Raw genomic sequence first — 13,538 nt, forward strand, 5'->3', positions numbered from 1 at the left:
GGTGTTTCTGAATTCTTAGGGTATAATCCCAGCATTGGAACTGCTGGATCAAAAGGCAGTTCCATTTTTAGTTTTTTTAGGAAATACCAAACTGTTTTCACAGTGGCTGCACCAGTCTTTACCTGGTTTTGGAATTAGGATAATACTGACCTCATAGGCAGTGTTTGGGAGTTCTCTCTCTTCTTGAATTTTTGGGAATAGTTTGAGAAGGATAGGAGTTAGCTCTCCCCTAAATGTTTGGTAAAATTTGCCTGTGAAGCCACCTGGTCCAGGGCTTTTGTGTGCTGGGAGATTTTTGATTACTGCTTCAATTTCACTAATTGTTATCAGTCTATTCAGGTTTTCTGCTCTTCTTGATTCAGTTTTGGAAAGTTATATGTTTCTAGAAATTTGTCCATTTTGCCCAGGTTGTCAAATTACTTGTCATATAGTTGTGTGTAGTAATTTCCTACAATCTTTTGTGTTTCTGTTCAGTTGTAATTTTTCCTCTTTCATTTCTGATTTTATTTCTTTGGAGCTTCTCTCTCCTTTTCTTGATGAGTATGGTTAAAAGCTTGCCAATTTTGTTTACCTTTTCAACGAACCATCTCTGGACTTAGTGATCTTATGAATTGTTCTTATAGCCTCTGTCATTTAATTTTGCTCTGATCTTAATTATTTTCTTTCTTCTACTTGCTCTGGGCTGTGTTTGTTGTTCCTCTACTTCCTGTAGATGTAGGGTTAGGTTGTTTATTTGAGATTCTTCTATCCTTTTTAGGTAGGCCTGTATTGCTATGAACTTCCCTCTCAGGATTGCCTTTACTGTGCTCCATAGGTTTTGGGATGTTGTGTGTCCATTTTCACTTGTTTCAAGAACTTTTTCATTTCTTCCTTGACGTCATTGTTAACACATTCTTTATTTAATAGCATGTTATATATTCTCCATGATTTTGAATGTTTTTGAGTTTTTTCCTTGAGGTTGGTTTCTAATCTCAAGCCATTGTAATCCAAGAAGATACTTAATATGATTTCAATTTTCTTGAATTTGTTGAGGCTTGTTTTGTGTCCTACCATGTATCTTTGAAAATATCCCATGTGCATTTGGAAAGAATATATATTTTGCTTCTTTGAGGTGAAAGGTTCCATATATATATCAATTAAGTCCATTTGATCTAGAGTGTTGTTCAGTGCCACAAAATTATTGTTGATTCTTTTCTCAGAAGATCTATCCATTGTTCACAATAGGATGTTTAAGATCCCCAACTGTGAGTGTGTTGTTGTTGATATCTTTCTTGCAGTCCTCCAAGATTTTCCTTATATGTTTGGGTGCTCCTATGTTTGGTGCATATAGTTTACAAGGTTATATCTTCCTGATGGATGATTCCCTTAAGCGTCCTCCTTTGTCTCTTTTTATGGTGTTTGTTTTGAAATCTATTATATATATACTTATATACATATAAGTATTACTACCCCAGTTGTTTTTTTTGTTTTTTTGTTTTTGTCTATTTGCTTGGAACGTTTTTTCCATCAAAAATACGGAGCGTACGTCGGCCTGCGAATCGTCACTGGTTCAATTCGCAGTCAGGGCACATAACTAGGTTGCACATCAGGTCCCCAGTTGGGGGCACGAGTGAGAGGCAACCACACAATGTTGTTTCTCTCCCTCTCTTTCTCTTTTCCCCTCTCTCGAAAAATAAAATAAACAATTTTTTTTAAAAATATGGAGTGCTTCACAAATTTGTGTGTCATTGTTGCACAAGGGCCATGATAAGCTTCTCTGTACTGTTCCAATTTTAATATATGTGTTGCTGAAGTGAGCATGGAACTTCTTCAATTTCTTTTTCAGTGTCTTATAATATTCTGAGTATAGGTCTTTTACATCCTTGGTAAATATATACTAGATATTTTATACTGTATGAAGCAATTGTGAATAAAATTGTTTTCTTAGTTTTTTTGTGTGATAGTTCATTATTGGTGTATAAAAATGCAACTGCTTTCTGGATATTTATTTTGTATCCTTCTAATTTACTAAATTCATTTATCAGGCCTACTAGTTTTCTTGGTAGAATCACTAGAGTTCCTTATGTAAAGTATCATGTCATCTAAAAATAATGACACTCTTGCTCTACAATTTGGATGCCTTATATGTCTTCTTCTTGTCTGATTGCTTTGGCTAGGACTTCCAGTACTATGTTAATAAGAATGGGCATACCTTTCTTGTCCCCGATCTTAAGGGAAATGCTTGTTGTTCTTGCCCATTGAGTATGATATTGGCTGTGGGTTTGTTATAAATGGCCCTTATAACGTTGAAGTATGTTCCTCTATTTTCACTTCGCTGGATTTTGTCAAAGGTTTTTTCTGCATCTGTTAATACAATCATACAGTTTTTATTCTTCATTTTGTTTATGTGATATATCAAGTTTATTGATTCGCAAATATAGTACCAACTTTGCATGCTTGCAACAAATCCCACTTGAACATGATGTATAGTATTTTTGATGTATTGCTAGATCCAGTTTGCTATTATTTTCTTGAGGACTTTAGCATCCATGTTCATCGGGGATACTGGCCTATAATTTTCTTCCTTTTTAAAAAATTTTAAAACAATTTTATTTCTATATTTTTAGAGAGGGGGGAAGGGAAAGAGAAAGAAAGGTAGAGAAACATTGGTTTGTGAGAGATACATCTACAGGTTGCCTCTCACATGCCCCCAACTGGGGACCTGGCCTGTAACCCAGGCATGCACCCTGACTTGAATCAAACGAGGGATCTTTCAGTTTGCAGACTGGCACTCAATCCACTGAGCCACACCAGCCAAGGCTATTCTCTTCTTCCTTCTACTAACATTGGCCTTTGTTTTTTGTTCTTTGTCAAATTCCTTTAAGCATTAAGTTAGATTGTTTATTTGATATTTTTGTTTTTTCTTGAGACAGGGCTGTAATGCAATGCATATCCCTCCTATGACTGCTTTCCCTATGTCCTTCAGATTTTTGGTTCTTGTGTTCTTGTTTTCTTTTGTTTCACGGTGTATTCTGAATTCTTTTTTGATCTCATTTTTAACTCCATTTGTTGTTGAGTACATAGGTTACTTATCTTCCATGTCTTTGTGTATTTTTCAGGTTTTTTTCTTGTGATTGAGTTCTAGTTTCATACCATGTGGTCAGAGAAGATACTTGATACGATTTCAATCTTCTTAAATTTATTGAGTCTTGTTTTGACATCTGACATGTAGCTTATCCTAAGAAAATGTTCCATGTGCAGTTGAAAAGAATGTATATTCTGCTGCTTTTGAGTGAAATGCTCTCAAGATATCAATGAAATCCATATGACCTAGTGTGTCACTTAAGGCCACCAGTTCACTGTTGATTTTTTGTCTGGAAGATATATCCATTGATGTTGATGGGGTGTTAAAATCCTCCGCTATGACTTGTTTCATTTTCAATCTCTCCCTTTTTGTCCATCAAGATTTGCTTTACACTTTTAGGTGCTTCTATATTGAGTGCATAAATGTTTAAAAGGGTTGGCTATATCCTCTTATTGGATTGCTCCCTTTTTCATTATTAGTGTGTCTCTTACTCAGTCTTTGTTTTAAATTACATATTGTCAGCCCTGACTGGGTTGGCTTAGTTCCTTGGGTGTCATCCCACAAGGCAAAAGGACACTGGTTCGATTCATGGAAAGGGCACATGCCTGGGTTGCAGGTTCAGTCCCAAGTCCAAGCTTGTGCAAGAGGCAAATGATCCATGTTTCTCTCTCACATCAACATTTCTCTCCCTTTCTCCTTCCATTCCCCAATCACTAAAAAATATATAAAATCTTTAGAACAAAATTAAGTCTATACTTTCAGATATCAATATTGATACTCCAGCTTTTTTCCACTTTCCATTTGCATGAAATACATTTTCTTTTTAAAAATTGTTTTTCTATTACGGTTGTCCCACTTGACCCCCATTTCTCTCCCCTGCCATGCCCAACTTCCCCTCTCCCACAATCAATCCCCATTTAGTAGATCATGTCCATGGGTCATTTATACTAGTTCCTTGACAGGACCATTCTTTCTCCCCTAGTCCTCCTGCCCCCTCACCTCTGGTCACTGTTAGTCTATTCCTTGTTTACATGCCTCTCGTTCTATTTTGATCATTTGTTTGTTTTGTTCATTAGTTTCCAGTATTAGGTGAGATCATATGGTATTTGTCATTCGCTGCCTACCTTATTTCATTTAGCATAATATTTTCAAGTTCTACCCATGTTGCCGCAAAAGGTAGGAGCTCCTTCTTTCTTTCTGCTGTGTAGTATTCCATTGTGTAAATGTACCACAGGTTTTTGATCCACTCATCTACAGATGGGCCCTTAGGCTTTTCCCAGCACTTGGCTATTGTAAATAATGCTATGAACATAAAGAATGCTTAGGTCCTTTTCAACTGGTGCTTCAGGATTCTTCAGGTATAATCCTAGCAATGGAATTGCTGGATCAAAAGGCAGTTTCATTTTTAGTTTTTTAGGAAATTCCATACAGTTTTCCATAGTGGCTGCACCAGTCTGCATTCCAAACAACAGTGCACTAGGGTTTCCTTTTCTCCACATTTTCGCCAGCACTAGTGGTTAGTTGATTTGTTTATGGTGGCCATTCTGACTGGTGTGAGGTGCTATCTCATTATGATTTTAATTTGCATCTCTGATGGCTAGTGATGTTGAGCATTCTTTCATCTGCCTATGAGCCCTCTGTATGTCTTCCTTGGAAAAATGTTTCTTCAGGTCCTTTGCCCATTTTTTAATTGCATTGTCTGTCTTCTTGGTGTTGAGTCATACAAATTTTTTATATATTTTGGAGATCAAACCCATGTCTGAAGTATCATTGGCAAATATGTTTTCCCATGGAGTTGGTTCTTCTATCTTGCTGATGTTTTCTTTAGCTGAGCAGAAACTCTTTAATCAGATTCAGTCCCATTTGTTTATTCTTTCCTTTAATTCCCTTACCCTAGGACATATAACGGCAAAAGATATTGCTACATGGGATATCTGAAATTTTGCTGCTTATGTTATCCTCAAGGACATTTATGGTGTCACATCTTACATTTAAGTCTTTCATCTATCTTGAGCTTATTCTGGTGTACGGTGTACATTGGTGATCTATTTTCATAGTTTTGCATGTTCCTACTCAGTTCTCCCAACACCATTTGTTGAAGAGGTATTTTTACTCCATTTTATACTCCTTCCCCCTCTGTCAAATATCAACTGACCATATATCTGGGTTTATTTCTGGGATCCCTATTCTGTTCCATTGATCTATATGTTTATTCTTATGCCAGTACCTGGATGTTTGGATCACAGTAGCCATGTAGTATAGATATTCGGTATTGTGATTCTTCCTACTGTGTTTTTCTTTCTCAAGATTGCTGGGTTAATATAAATTTTTGAAGTATTTGTTCTACTTCTGTTAAATATGACATTGGTATTTAAACAGGGATTGCATTGAATCTATAAATTGCTTGGGGTAGTATATACATTTTAATGATGTTGATTCTTCCCATCCATGAACATAGTATATGCTTTCATTTATTTGTATCTTCTTTAATTTCTTTCTTCAGTGTTCTGTAGTTTTCCGAGTACAGGTCTTTTACTTCTTTGGTTAAGTTTATTACTAAGTACTTTATTTTTCTTGTTGCTGTAGGAAATGAGATTTTTTTCTAATTTCTCTCTCTGGTATTTTATTGTTGATGTACAGAAATGCCTTCAATTTCTGAATATTGACTCTGTACCCTGCTATTTTGCTAAATTCACATACTAGGTTAGGTGGTTTTTTCGTGGGATCTATAGGGTTTTCTATGTACACTATCATATCATCTGAAAATAATGACAGCTTTGATTCCTCCTTTCATTACTTCCTCCTACATTTCAATATGGATGCCTTTTACTTAGTTTCCTTGTCTGATTGATGCAGCCAAAATTTCCAAAACTATATTGAATAGAAGTGGAGGTAGTGGACATCTTTCTCTTGTTCTGATCTTCAGGGGAAAGCTTTCAGTTTGCCCATTTGAGTAGAATGTTGGCTGTTGGGTTTTCATTTGTGTCCTTTATTATGTTGAGGTATGCTCCCTCTATTCCCACTTTCCTGAGTGTCTTTATCATGAATGGGTGTTGTACTATATCAAATGCTTTTTCAGCATCTTGATATGGTCATGTGACTTGTCTTTTATTTTGTTTATGTGGTGTATTATTTTTATTGATTTGTAAATATTAAATCATCTTTGCATCCCTGGGATGTGTCCCATTTAATTGTTGTGTATGATCTTTTTAATGTGTTGTTGAATCCAGTGTGCCACTATTTTGTTGAGGATTTTAGCATCTATGTTCATCAGCCATATTGGCCTGTAGTTTTCTTTCTTTTTTTGTGTCTTGATCTGCTTTTGGAATTAGGATAATAGTGGCCTCATAGATAAAGATGGGAACTCTTCCCTCTTCTTGAACTTTTTGGAATATTTTGAGAAGGATAAGAGTTAGTTCTTCCCAAATGTTTGGTAAAATTCTCCTGTGAAGCCATCTGGTCTGGGACTTTTGTGTGCCAGGGGACTTTTGGTTACTGCTTCAATTTCACTAGTTGTTATCAGTCTATTCATGCTTCCTGCTTCTTTGTTATTCAGTTTTGGAAGATGATACACTTCTAGAAATTTGCCCATTTCACCCACGTTGTCAAATTTCTTGTCATACAGTTGTTTGTAGTAACTTTTTACATTACTTTGTATTTCTGTGGTACCGGTTGTGATTTCACCTCTTGTATTTTTTATTTTATTTGGGTCCTCTCTCTTTTTTTCTGATTTGTCTGGTTAAAGGCTTTTTGATTTTGCGTATCTTTTCAAAGAACCAGCTCCTGGTTTTACTGATCTTTCATCAAGTCAGGGAAGTTTTCTGTCATTACTTTTTCAAATAGATTTTCTTCATTTGCTCACCTTCTTCACCCTCTGGTATCCGTAAGATACGGATATTATTACGTTTCATGTTGTCCTGCAGCTATCTTAAAAGCTCTTCATTCTTTCAGTCTTTTTTCATTTTGTTGCAATGTCTGAGAACTTTTTTCTACATTGTCCTCCAGATCGCTGATCTGATCCTCTACTTCATCTAGTCTGCTTTTGGTTCTTTCTACCGTGTTCTTCAGTTCAGAAATTGTACTCTTTATTTCCTCCTGGCTCTTATTGATAGTTTCTATGTCTTTTTAAATGCTGGTGTAGTTCAAAGGAACTTCCTTATATCATCCCTGTAGTGCTTGGTAGTTCCCCTGGAGTTCATTGTAGTTTTCTCTGAGTTTGTTGAGTTCATTGAGCTTCCTTATATCCATTCTTTTGAATTCCATGTATGATAGTTTTTAAAAATTCTGTTTCATCTTGCACTCTTTCTGGTTATTCCTCCTTTCCTTTCATTGTGGATTTCTTTTTCTTCCTTCCTTCCTTCCTTCCTTCCTTCCTTCCTTCCTGATTCTAGGTGACTCTTTTGTTTCTTAGATTGGGCTGCTTTTACTTGCTGTCTTCATGCTGTGACCTTCTGTAATATGAGTTATGTGGGGTTCAGTGGTGCATTCTCTTTTATCTCCTGAACTTTATGCTCTTGGGATGCGCTTTATGTCATTTACTTAGGCTGTCTGGTTGTATTTCAATTTGGGTTGTTGTGTTCCTCTTTAGTGGGTCCTTCCCCCTGGCTAGCTGATTGAGAATCACTCCACCCACCACATCTTGAATACTTCTGTGGAGGTGCTATTAAAACATAAAAACACAACCCAGGCAAGAAATCCACACTCTCTAAAATTTCCCCCACCATCACACTGTCAACAGCAAATGAGCCATTATTAATATAGATGTAAAGAGATTAAGACTATTATACTAAAGGAAAAACAGATAAGAGTTGACTAACTGAAAGAAAAGTGATTTTTGAGAGGGGAGGGGGACGAGCCATAATAGTAGTGAGTAGGGACAAGGCAGTGAAAGACAGTAAGTAAAATTTACATTATACATTAAAAATGGAGGAAAGAAGTCAGAATAGAGTAAGAGAGGGGAAGTGTACAGTATTATGTTTAAACAGAAGCTATAGAATATATATTTAGTATGAGAGAAGATAAACAAAAATAAATAAATAAAGAAGAAGGAGAAGACGAAAAAGTAGGACCCAAGTTAGAGAAAAAGTTTCTCCCCAGTACTATCAACAACCATTGAGCTATGATTGACATACGTGGGATGGGAATAAAAGGGAAAAAAGAAAGAAAAGCTTAAGAGACGTCTAGAGGAAAGGGAAGTAAATTTGAGATTATAGAGGGGTAGGTAAACTAAGAATGAGGAATGCAACCAAGCTGAGGGAAAAATTCAAATTTAAGATGAAAGAAGGAAAGGGCCAGAGGAAGGTATTAATGGATTAGGAGAGGGGGGACTATAGGATTTGAGATTTGAAATACTGAAACAATGAAGATCTATGAATAAAATTGCAGTAATGCCACAACTACCACCATATCCATAGCCAATGTGCAAAGACTGATCAAGGAGGAAAAAGAATAAGTGTGTTTTATGTATGGGAAAAAGAATGTAAGATGATTAATGACAAGAAAAATGATTTTGAGAGGTTGTAAAGGGGACAAATAGTATGAGTGTGGAATGGATACTAGTTGTAGTAAGAGAGTAGAATTTAAGACAAAATTAAGAAGAGGATATTGGATGCTAAAGTGGAGCAATAGAAGGGAGGAGCAAAATACAATGTATGGAATAAACTATAATATAAAAACTAGTGACTTAAAGTGCATAAACTGGGAGGATAAAAAAATAACTCATGAAGACGACCGTGGCGGAATTCCTCCCAGTAGTATTTGGATTTTACCGCTTTCTTTTCTTTCTGGATCTACCCCTGGTCAAAATTTCATGGGTTTCATATCTTCCTTTCTGGCTCTCTGGCTGTGAGGAGATCTTGCTGGATGCTGAGGCTGCTGTTCTCTTGTTCGTGGGTCTGCTGACCTCTCCCCTTACTGCAGTTCTCCACTGTGAGCCACAACGGGTTGGGTCCCACCCACTGGTCCTGTGGTACCCTTTAGTCCTCTTTGTTTTTGTTTAGCAGAGCTGCTGTGCCTGCACACTGGCATGCATGCCCAGGGTCCTTGCCAAGTCTTGGATCTTGCCTTAGCGCTCCTTCCAAAAGTCTCAGTGTGGTCTCATGCTTCAGCACTGGTCTCTGTGGGCCCCGATCTCCATGCTCTCTGCACCTCCAAAAATCACAGTCTCTGGCAGTCAGGGCTAGCCTCTGTCTTCCTGTGCCTCCAACAGCTGCATCCAAAGTTTCTCACTGAAACCCTCCCAGACTTCGCTGGGAAGGGCACCTATGGCGGGAGCTCAGTTTCCAGGTCTCCGCACTGCCCTGGCCTTCTCTCTAGTAGATGCCAGCTAATGAGCCAGTCTCTGGCTGTCCCTACACAGTGGAGGCCCTGGTTTTTGCCCTCTCCCACGCTGTTCCCATGCTCCTGTCCCTGTTTGCCCTATCTGAAAGATGCTCTCACTTTCCACTCTGTGCTTGTATTCCAAGTCCTTTCTGTGGTGGGAGCAAGCAGACAAGGCTGCTAGTCACTCTGCTGCCATCTCCTGCTCCCTCCCCCCCAAAATCTTTTTAATCCCTTTACTTTTAGTCTGCGCGTATCTTTTGTTTTGCAGTGTCTCTTGTAGACAGCATATATATGGATCCTGTTTTATTATCCATTCAGCTACCCTATGACTTTTAAGCATTTAAGGCATTTACATGCAAAATATTTACTGATAGGTACATATTTATTGCCATTCAATTCTTTTAACATTGCAGAGGTCACGGCTGGTCTGAGATATAAAACAAACTCTCTTCTTAAGTATTATTACATGTATCAATATGACTAGCTGCACATTTGTATGTGACTAATGTTAAGTCAAAACGTTTAAGCCATTGGTTTGGTTCTAAAATATGTTTCATAAGGGTGTGTGATATTCTATAGTAAATTGTATCTGAGAGATACCGCAAACCCCAAAGTCAGTGTTGGTGTAGTTTTTATTTGTTTGTTTGTTTTGTTTTGTTTTCGGGGGGGCACTTCAAAGTCAGTGTTCTTTTTTTTATTTTCATTTACCACTGAAAATGGCTGGATGAAAAATACATCAATTCGATAACCCAAGAGATATTGAATTTCAGCAAAATGCTACTCAAGTCCGTTGATGAGAATAACAGAGTCAAGAGTGAAAGTGAAAGTGATTTGGAAGATGAAGATTATGTGGAAGTTTGTTCAGAAGATTTGGATACCAAGAAAATTTTGCAAGTGAAAAAAGTGAAGGTGAATTAGACATGAATTAAGAGTATTTTTTGGAAAGAATAAAGAACCAAAATTGAGGAAAATTCCAATAAGAAGACAACTTGGAGAGGGAGAAGATGGTGGTGGAGTAGGCAGCAGTGTTATCCGTTTGCTCCCATTGCGGAAAGGCTTAATGTACAGACACGGAGACAAGTAAGTGAATGCGAATTTTGGACAATGCGAGCAGGGAAGGGAGTGCGAAAATAGAGTGGAAAAGGGCAAAAGGCTCGCCCATGCTCTCAAGGGGAGTTGCTGGGTGCACCAGCCCATTTGCTGGGCCCGCCGAGCCAGGCGCCGCTGCCGTACTGCACCACAGAGGAACCGCTACAGACCGGCTCACTGGCCCAGATCTGCCTGGAAATTGCTGCTTGCTGTAGGCGCTGGGACCAGTGGAATCCCAGAGGAAGACAATAGGAAGGTTTCCTTGAAACAGCCAGAGGTGTGAAAGGATGGCAAGCAGCCTAGACTGCGGGAAGCTGTGTGAACTGAGTCTGGCTAGGGAATCCATGGACTGGCAGGTCTGAGCCGGGGGCCCCACGCCCCCGGATATGCACATCGCGGCGCCACTGAACAGAAAGGAGCGGAGCTGGGCCAGGAGAGCTGTGACAGAAACATGGGCTCGGTGGGGGCCCTAGGTGGGCCAGCAGTGTGCACAGATGAACGGTGAGACACTACCAGCCAGGGACAGACACAGCCCGGTGCTGTGGCTTGGAGCACAGAGACTTCTTGGGAGAAGGAGTGAAGACAGGACCCAAGGCTGGACGGGGACTAGGAACATGCGCACTGGCTTGCCAACAGAACAGCATTGCTAGAGAAGCCTGAGGACTGCTGGAGTGCGCCGCAGGACAAGTGGGGAGAGAACCAACTCTGTGGATCACTGCAAATAGTTACAACAGGCCCCTGAAGGAGAGAAAAGCAGTCACAGAAACAAGCCAGAGCTCCTCACAGCCAGCCAACCAGGAAAAAATTTGAAACACATGGAATTTTTACCAGGTGTGGATCCAGAAAAAGAAGACTACACACAAAGGCTGAACTGAGTAAAAATTTTTTCAAATTTAAATTTTAATTTTTTTATATAATCTTTTTTCTTTTTCTCTTTAAACTATCTCTTTAATCTGTTTCACACCATCTCTCCCTCCCATCCTTCATCTTTAATTTTTGTTCGTTTGTCTGTTTTGTTTAGCCTCCCTTTCACACTAAATATATAGCATATAACTAACTACTATATAAATCTAATACTATACACTACCACTTTCTTACTGTATCCTGCATTCTTCCCTCTCTCTTTTTGTTATTATTAAAATACAATGTAAATATTCCTCACTGTCCTGCACAGTCTTAACACTACTTGCTACTATGATTACTCTATCATCCCCCCTCTCAAAAATCATTTTTTCTTCATTTAAAACAACTCTTATCCATTTCTCCTATAGTATAATAGCCCTAACCTCTTTACATTTATATTAATACTGGCTCATTTGATGCCGATAGTGGGATAGAGGGTTGGGGATATTTTTGAGGGTGTGGGTTTCTTGCCTGGGCTGTGTGTTTCTGTTTTTAATAGCATCTCCACAAAAATACTCAAGACAAGGTGGGCAGAACAACTCTCAATCAACTAGCCAGAGGGACGGTCCCACCAAAGAGCATCTGAAACATAACCAGACAGCATAAACAAACGATATAAAGGGTACCCCAAGAACATCAGGCTCAGGAGATCAAAGACACTGCACAACTGAAACCCTCAGATCTCCTGTAAAGATTCTCATACCACAAAGGAGGGAAATCAAAGCAGATGAATCCAAAAAACTAAAACAAACAAGAAGAATCCAACATAAGAAGATGCAGAAACAACCTCCCAATGAAAGGGAAAGAGGAATCCCAAGTAAGAGAGGTAGATGGAATAGACATAACCCAGATGTCAGACATAAAATTCAAAAGAATAGTGGCAAAGAAGCTCAATGTACTCGACAACGTCAAAAATAACTATGACAAACTCCAAGGAAGTTACCAACAGCTCAAAGAAATTTACAAGGAACTTACGGAGAACTACACCACCATAAAAAAGGACATAGAAACTATTAATAAGAATCAAGAAGAGGGAGAAACAAGATGGCGGAAGAGTAAGCGGAAGCTACGCTAACATCCTCCCAGAACTAGTCTGTATTTACAACTTAATTTTGGAAAAATCATCTGGAATAACCAACCGAACACTAGCTGGAGAGAAGTCTTATAACCATGGAGAGACAGAAAAGGCCGCTACATCACAACATGACCGGTAGGGAGTGCGGAGACGCAGAAGGGCTGGCTGGACTCACACAGGTGGCAGCTGAAGGGACTGAGAAACAGCTCAGCAGCCAGGGGTTCCCCCTGAGAAGGGCAGGGTCTAAACCCCCAGCTGGGCTGCCCAGCCTACAGCAACAGAACAAAAAGTAAAATAGTATCCAGCTGTGAAAAGCGAAAAGTCACAGGGTTTCTTGCTAGCTGGAGAGAAACAGCGGGAGAAAAAGAGCTCTTAAGCGGATCACATACAAAAATATTTTGGCCCCCACTTACCCTGGACTCCAGCGGAGGGAAGGCAGAGAAGACCGGAGACACTTGGGAAGAGTTTGGTGTGGTGGCTTTGGGAGGAGAACTGGGGAAGCAGCCGACTGGGTCCCAGTGCTGACTCATTCCCAGTACTGCAGGCAGACCATTCCCCTCCAAGTGGCGTCAGCCTGAGGGGAAGCAAAAGCCCAGCCTACAGGAATTAAGCTGCCACACCCAGGGTCCTTAAGCCTGATGGCTAATCACAGATTGAATAGAATAACAATTAAAGAAGACAGACAAAGGCAGTAGATCCCTGGAAGTCTCCAACAGGCTGCCTAGGGCCAGACTGGTACAGGATCTGACACCACCAGGGACAGATTTAGGAAGTGCAGATCATTCTAAGAAGCACTAATAAACAACAGAAATCACAAAAATGGGGAGACAGAGAAACAACCCCCCATCGAAAGGAAAGGTAGAACCCCCAGAAAGAGTGCTAAATGAAATAGAGGGGAGCAAACTATCAGATATAGAATTCATAATATGGATTATGGAGAAGCTCAATGAGCTCAGCGGAAACTACAAGGAGCTCCAGAAAAACTATAAGGAACTTACTGAGAATTACACAAGCATGAAAAAGGACATAGAAGCTATCAATAAGAGCCAGGAGGAAATGAAAAATACAATCTCTGAATTAAAGAAC

The 13,538-nt window shown here is 39.2% G+C and overlaps 1 protein-coding gene and 1 non-coding gene across 6 annotated transcripts in view; both read right to left on the bottom strand.

Annotated features, from left to right (window-relative positions):
* NINL (ninein like) overlaps nucleotides 1-13,538 on the bottom strand; it is a 237,945-nt gene that overhangs the window by 99,857 nt on the left and 124,550 nt on the right. The window lies entirely within an intron of this gene.
* On the bottom strand, nucleotides 1,694-1,800 carry LOC150003055 (U6 spliceosomal RNA). Its single transcript, XR_016512824.1, has one exon. It is a non-coding gene; the product is annotated as a U6 spliceosomal RNA (small nuclear RNA).

Source organism: Furipterus horrens, unplaced genomic scaffold (assembly GCF_987537825.1).
Source record: "Furipterus horrens unplaced genomic scaffold, mFurHor1.1.pri manual_scaffold_8, whole genome shotgun sequence".
Taxonomy (NCBI): Eukaryota; Metazoa; Chordata; class Mammalia; order Chiroptera; family Furipteridae; genus Furipterus; species Furipterus horrens.